Consider the following 8,080-nt stretch of genomic DNA (forward strand, 5'->3'; position numbering starts at 1 on the left):
AAAGGCAAAGCTTTGGAAAAGACAACAACCTTGCTAACACCATAGTTACAGCTTAATGAGACCTATGTTGGGTACCTAATGTGCAGAATAGCAACATATTTTACCTGTGCTGTTTCAAGGCATTAGGTTTATGGGTAGTTGTTGCATCAGCAATACAGGAATATACAACATGAGAATAGAAACATTCTGCTTGAAATTCTAGTCTGTGCTTTATTCTCTTATTTTCACTTTACATCCTGATCATAGCTCCCTTCCTCCTCTCCTTCAAGTTCTGCCCTCCTACCCCTCTTCCCCCTTCCACTCCTCCCCTTCTCCTTAGAAAATGGGAGTTCACTACCTCACCAACCCACCCCAGCTCTTTGAGTCTCATCAGGACTGAGATCACCCTCTTCCTCTCAGGCCAGCTAGGGGAAAGTGATCCAAAAGCAGGTAATAGAGTCCAGGTCAGAAACAGCCCCCAGCCCACTTGCTAGGAGACCCACATAAAGACCAAACTGCCCATCAGTTATATATGCATCAGGAGCTTAGGTCCAGTTCATTCATGTTGTTCTTTGGTTAGTGCTTCGGTCTTTGTAAGCTTCAATGGGCTTAGGCTAGTTGAAGTTCGCGTGGACTTTTTACCCCTCCGTGTCCTTCTATCCTTTCCACAACTCTTCCACAAGACTTCCCAAGCTCCCCTTAATGTTTAGCTATGGGTCTCAGTATTTGTTTCAATCTGGTACTGGGTGGAGCCTCTCAGAGAACAGGTAAGCTAGGCTCCTGTCTGCAAGCACAGCAGAGAATCATTAATAGTGTCTGGGGCTGGCTCTCTCCCATGGGGTGGGTCTCAGGGTAGGCTAAGGATTGACTGGACATTCCCTCAATCTCTGCTCTCTAACTTTATCCCTGCACATCTTGTAGCAGGGTAAATTTTGGTTCGAATATTTTGTGGGTGGGTTGATATCCCCCTTCCTCCACTGGAAGTCCTGCCTGGCTAGGAGGTGGTCACTTCAATCTCTATGTCCCCCACTTCTGGAAGTCTCAGCTAACATAACCCCATATCCGTCCAGAAGCCTACCCTGTTGAAAGTCTCCAGTTTGTCTCAGAGATGCCCCCACCCATGGTTTCTTTTCTTTCTGCAAACCCTCTGTCCTCTTGCCCCTTTTATCCCCAACCTCGTTTTCCTCAGCATTTTTTCTCCTATCCTGTTCCATCTTTTCTACTACTTCTGCTGTTTTTTTCCCCTTCTGAGTGAGATACAAGCACCCTCTCTTCAGCACTCCTTACTACTTCGCTTCTTTGGGTCTGTGATTTGTAGATAACCCCACTCAGGATGATCTTTTCTAGTTTCATCCATTTGCCTACAAATTTCACAATTTCCTTGTGTAAATGTACCACATTTTCTATATCCATTTTCTGGTTGAGGGACATCTGGGTTGTTTCCAACTTCTAGTTATTATGATCCTCATGATCATGGAAGAATCTTTCCATCTTCTGATATCTTCTTCGAAATACGTTTTCAGAGACTTGACATTCTTGTCATACAGGTCTTTGACTTGTTTGATGAGAGTTACATGAAGATACTTTATATTATTTGTGGCTATTATAAAGGGTGTAGTTTCCCTAATTTTTTTCTCGGCATCTTTGTTGTTTGTCTACAGGAGGGCTACTGATTTTTTGTGTTAATTTTGTATCTAGCCACTTTGCTGAAAGTGTTTATCAGCTGTAGGAGTTCTCTGGTAGAACTATCGTGATCACTTATCTGTGTTATCAAATCATTTGCAAATAGTGATACTTTGACTTTTTCCTTTCTGATTTGCATCCACTTGATATCCTTTAGTTGTCTTATTGCTCTAGCTAGAACTTCAAGTACTATATTGAATAGATATGGAGAGAGTGGGAAGCGTTGTCTTGTCCTTAATTTTAAGGGAATTGCTTTAAATTTCCTTCCATTTAATTTGATGTTGGCTATTTGCTTGCACGGTATATAGCCTTTATTATGTTTAGGTATGGGCTTTGTATGCCTGATCTCTCCAAGACATTTATCATGAAGGGGTATTGGATTTTGTCAAAGGCTTTATATGCACATAATGAGCTGATCATGTGATTTTTTTAAAAGATTATTTGTTATTTATACAGTATTCTGCCTGAATGTGGGCCTACATATCAGAAGAGGGCATCGTATCTCATTAGTGATGGTTATGAGCCATCATGTGGTTGCTGGCTATTGAACTCAGGACTTTTGGAAGAACAGCAAATGTTCTTTTTCTTCTTTTTTAATTAAATTTTTATTTTTATGTTAATTACAGTTTATTCATTTTGTATCCCAGCTGTAGCTACCTTCCTCATTCCCTCCCAATTCCACCCTCCCTTCCTCATCGTCTCCCATGCCCCTCTCCAAATCCACTGATAGGAGAGGCCTTCCCCCCCTTCCATCTGACCCTAGCTTATCAGGTCTCATCAGGACTTGCTGCATTGTCCTCCTTTGTGGCCTGGCAAGGCTGCTCCTCCCTCAGGGGGAGGTGATTAATGAGCCAGCCACTGAGTTCATGTCAGAGACAGTTCCTATTCCCCTTACTAGGGTACCCACTTTGACACTGAGCTGCCATGCTACATTTGAGCAGGGGTTTTAGGTTATATCCACGAATAGTGCTTGGCACAGAAAAGACCCCTGTGCCCAGATTTTTTGGTTCTGTTACTCTCCTTGTGGAGCTCCTCTCCTCTCCAGATCTTACTATCTCCCACTTCTTTCATAAGATTCCCTGCACTCTGCCCAAAGTTTGGCTATGAGTCTCAGGATCTGCTTCAATGCCCTGTTGGATAGAGCCTTTCAGAGGCTCTCTGTTGAAAGCTCCTGTCCTGTTTCCTGTTTTTTCCTTCCAATGTCCATCCCATTTGTCTTTCTGAGTGTGGATTGATCACCTTACCCAGGGTCCTCCTTGCTTAGCTTCTTTTTTTTCTGGTAATTTTTTTATTTTTTTATTTTTTATTAATTATACTTTATTTACTTTATATCCCCTCTGTAGTTCCCTCTCTCCTCCCCTCCTAATCCCTCCCTTCCTCCTCCTTCTCCACGAATGCCCCTCCCCAAGTCCACTGGTAGGGGAGGTCTTCTTTTCCTTCCTTCTGATCCTAGTCTGTTAGGTCTCATCAGGAGTGGTTGCATTGTCTTCCTCTGTGTCCTGGTAAGGCTGCTCCCCCCTCAGGGGGAGGTGATCAAAGAGCAGGCCAATCAGTTCATGTCAGAGACAGTCCCTGCTCCCATTACTATGTAACCCACTAGAAAACTGAACTGTCATGGGCTACATCTGTGCAGGGGTTCTGGGTTATCTCCATGCTTGGTTGGACTATCAGTCTCAGGTGTACAGATTTTAGTATGTTTATCCTATATTATGTGTCTAATATCCACTTAAAAGTCATGTGTGTCTTTCTGCTTCTGAGATACCTCACTCAGGATGATCTTTTCTAGATCCCACCATTTGGCTGCAAATGTCATGATTTCCTTGTTTTTCAATTGTTGAGTAGTATTCCATTATGTAAATGTACCACAATTTCTGTATCCGTTCTTCATTTTTGGGACATCTGGGCAGCAAGTGTCCTCAACCTCTGAGCCATCTCTCCAGCACCCATGTGATTTTTTTTCTTTCAGTGTGTTTATATGGTGGATTACATTAATGGATTTCATATGTTGAACCATCCCTGCATCTCTGGGATGAAGCCAACTTAATCATGGTGGATGATGTATTTGATGTGTTCTTGAAATTGGGTTGCAAGTGTTTTATTGAGTGTTTTTGCATCAATGATCATGAGGGATATTGGTTTGAATTTTTCTTCTTGGTTGAATATTTGTGTGTCTTAGTTACCAGGATAACTGTAGCTTCATAAAATGAATTTGGCAATGTTCCTTCAGTTTATTTTTGTAGAATAATTTGAGGAGTATTGGTATCCACTCTTTCTTTCAAAGTCTGGTAGAATTCTGCTCTCAAACCATGTGACCCTTTTTTTTATTTTTATTTTTTGGTTGGGAGAGTTTTAAAGACTGTTTCTATATTTTTAGGGGTTATATAGGACTATTTAGATCATTAACTTGATCTTGAATTAACTTTGGTAAATGGAATCTATCAAGAAAATAATTTATCTTATTTAGATCTTTCCCGTTTTGTAAAGTATAAGCTCTTGAAGCAAGACCTAATGAGTCTTTGGATTTCCTCAGTATCTGTTGTTACGTCCCCTTTTTCATTTCTGATTTTGTTATTTTGGATATTATCTCTCTGTCTTTTAGTTATTTTCACTAAGAGTTTAAGCTGTCTTGTTGGCTATCTTTCTCAAAGAACCAGCTTTTAATTTCATTTTTATTTTTTATTGTTCTCTTTGTTTCTATTTTCTCTTTGTTTCAAGGATTTCATCCTTGAGTTTGATTTTTTTCCTGCTATCTATTCCTCTTGGTATGTTTGCTTCTTTTTGTTCTAGTGCTTTCAGATGTGCTGTTACTTTACTAGTGTGAGATGTCTCCAATTTCTTTATGAAGGCTCTTAGTGTTATAAACTTTCCTCTTACCACTGCTTTCATTGTGTCCCATAAGTTTGGGTATGCCTGGCCTTCATTTCTATTAAATTCTAGAAATTCTTTAATTTCTTTCCTAACCCAGTGGGCATTGAGTAGAGACTTTTTCAGTTTCTATGAGTTTGTAAGCTTTCTGTTATTTCTGTTGCTGTTGAGTTCTAGCTTTAACTCATGGTGATCTGATAAGATACAGGGGGTTATTTTAATATTCTTGTATTTGTTGAGGCTTTTTTTTGTGACCAAATATATGGTTAGTTTTGGCGACGGTTCCATGTGGTGCTGATTAGAAGGTAAATTTTTCTGTGTTTGGGTGAAATGTTCTGTAAATATCTCTTAGGTCCATTTGATTCACAACATTGCTTAATTTTATCATTTCTCTGTTTATTTTCTGTCTCATTGACCTGTCCATTGGTAAGAGTGGGGTGTTAAAGTCTCCTATTATTAATGTTTAGGTATCGATGTGTGTTTAAGCTTTAGTAAAGTTTCTTTTATGAGTGCTAGGTGCCCTTTCATTTGGGGCATAGATGTTCAGAAATGAGACTTCATGTTGGTATATTTTTCATTTGATGAGCAGAAGTGTCCTTACCCATCTCTTTTGATTAATTTTGGTTGAAAGTCTATTTTATTACGTATCAGAATGGCTACACCAGCTTTCTTCTTGGGTCATTCTGTTGGAAAACCTTTTTTCTAGCCCTTTACTCTGAGGTAATGTCTGTCTTGGTTGCTGAAGTGTGTGTTCTATATGCAGCAGAAAGATGGACCCTGTTTTTCCATCCATTCTGTTAACTTGTGTCTTTTTATTGGGGAATTGAGTCCATTGATGTTGAGAGATATTAATGACCAATGATTGTTTATTCCTATAATTTTGATGTTGGTGGTGGTAGTGAGTATGTGTGGTTCCCTTATTTTGGTTTTGCTTGTGTGAAATTACTTATTTCCTGATTTTTCTTGGATGTAATGTCCCATGTTTGTAGTTTTCCATCTAGTATCCTCCGTAGGGCTGAGTTAGTGGAACAATATTGTTTAAATTTGGTTTTGTCATGTAATATTTTTTCTTCGATATATGGTAATTGAAAGTTATGCTGAATATAGTAGTATGGGCTCGTGTCTGTGGTCTCAGAATCTGCAAGCTATCTGCCTAAGCTATTCTGGCTTTTAGAGCCTCTCTTGAGCAATCTGGGGTAATTCTAATAGGTCTGCCTTTATATGCTACTTGGCCTTTATGCATTACAACGTTTACTATTCTTTCTTTGTTCTGCATAGTTAGTGTTTTGATTATTATGTGATGGGAGGGTTTTCTTTTTTGGTCCAATCTATTTGGTGTTCTGTAGGCTTCTTGTACATTTTTAGATATTTCTTTCTTTAGGTTAGGTAAATTTTCTTCTGTGATTTTACCGAAGGTATTTTCTGAGCCTTTGAGCTGGGAATCTTTTCCCTGTATTCCTTTGACTCTTAAGTTTTGTCTTCTCAATTTCCTTGGATGTTTTCTGTTAGAAACGTTTTAGATTTAGAACTTTCTTTAACCAATGTATCAAATTTTTCCTATTTTATGTTCTACACCTGAGATTCTCCCTTCCATCTCTTGTATTCTGTTCATGCTGCTTGTGTATATAGTTCCTGTTCTCTTTCCTAGGTTTTCCATCACTCGGTCTGCCTCAGTTTGTGTTTTCTTTATTACTATTACCATAAGTAATAGTAGTGGTTCCTAAGTGGTTTCATTCATTTCATTCTCCTATTTGTTAATATTTTCCTGTATTTCTTTAAGGGATTTATTCATCTCCTTTACCTGTTTGATTGCATTTTACTGAATTTCTTTGAGGGATTTATTCATTTCCTCCTTAAAGGCCTCTATCATCTTCCTAAGTTTAGATTTAAAGCCTTTTCCTTCAGGTGTTTTAGGATATCCAAGGCTTGGTATAGTAGGATAGCTGTGTTCTGGTGGTGCCATATTGCTCTGGGTTGTGTTGAGTGTGTTCTTATGCAGGCCTTTAGCCACCTAGTTGTCCCTCATGTTGGCTTGGAAGACCCTAATGGTTGGCAGCCTCTGGTAATCCCTGATGGATACTGAATCTGGGTTTGTAAGAAGATTTGGAACTGGCACATGGAGGGCACAGTGGGTACCACACAGCTGCTGAGTTGCCCAGAGGAATACAGGCAGGCAAGAGATTTGAGGATGGGTTGTCAACTGTTAGTCCCTGATGGCTGCTGCATCTGGGATTGTAAAGTAGAGTTGGTACCCAGGAACTGGCACAAAGAGAGTGCAGTGCAAATCACACTGCTGCTGGCTTGCCTAGAGGGACTCTGGTAGCCCCTGATTGCTGTTGACTCTGTAATTAATTATCCACTGATAGAGGAGGTCCTCCTACCCTTTCCTCTGATCCTAGTCTATCAGGTCTCATCAAGAGTGGCTGCATTGTCATCCTTTATGTCCTGGTAAGGCTGCACCCCGCTCAGGGGGAGATGATCAAGAGCAGGCCACTGGGCTCATGTCAGAGGCAGTTCCTCTTCCCATTACTAGGTAACCCACTTGGACACTGAACTACCATGGGCTACATCTGTGCAGGGGTTCTAGAAAGGCAGTGAGTACCTCATCTTTAGGATTATTGGAGATGTGGAGATTGCTCACTGATGAAGAGCACTGTTGCTCTTACAGAGGACCCAGGTTCCATTGTCAGGCCTAACATAGTGGTTAATAATCATTCATAATTCTAGTTTTAAGAAACCTGTTGCCCTCTTCTGACCTCAACAAGAGCCACGAACACACATGATACAAAGACATACATGCAAAAAAAATGCTTATATACATAAAAATAAAATAAATAAACCTAAAAACCTTAAAAAGATTATTCTTAGCTGTGTTTTTAACTTTTATTAGTTACACTTTATTCACTTTGTATCCCCCATAAACCCCTCCCTCCTCCCCTCCTAGTCCCACCTTCCCTCCCCCTTCTTCATGAATGCCTCTCCCCAAGTCCACTGATAGGGGAGGTTCCCCTCTCTTTCCTTGTGATCTTAGTATATCAAATCTCATCAGGAGGTGCTGCATTGTCATCTTCTGTGGCCTGGTAAGGCTGCTCCCCCCTCAGGGGGAGGTGATCAAAGAGCAGGCCAATCAGTTTATGTCAGAGGCAGTCCCTCCTCACATTACTATGGAACCCACTTGGACACTGAACTGCCATGGGCTACATCTGTGCAGGGGTTCTAGGTTATCTCCATGCATGGTACTTGGTTGGAGTATGAGTCTCTGGAAAGACCTCTGTGTTCAAAATTTCTGGTTCTGTTGCTCTTGTTGTGGAGTTCCTGTTCTCTCCAGATCTTACTATTTCCCACTTCTTTCATAAGGTTCCATGCACTCTGCCCAACAGATGGCCATAAGGCTCAGCATCTGCTTTGATAGTCTGCAGGGCAGAGCCTTTCAGGGGCCCTGTGTGGCAAGTTACTAATTTGTTTCCTGTTTTCTTCTTCTGATGTCCATCCTCTTTGCCTTTTGGGATGGGGACTGAGCATTTTATTCAGAGTCCTCCCTCTTGATTAGTTT

This window comes from Psammomys obesus, unplaced genomic scaffold (genome assembly GCF_907164565.1).
Source record: "Psammomys obesus unplaced genomic scaffold, mPsaObe1.curated_primary_1811, whole genome shotgun sequence".
Classification (NCBI taxonomy): domain Eukaryota; kingdom Metazoa; phylum Chordata; class Mammalia; order Rodentia; family Muridae; genus Psammomys; species Psammomys obesus.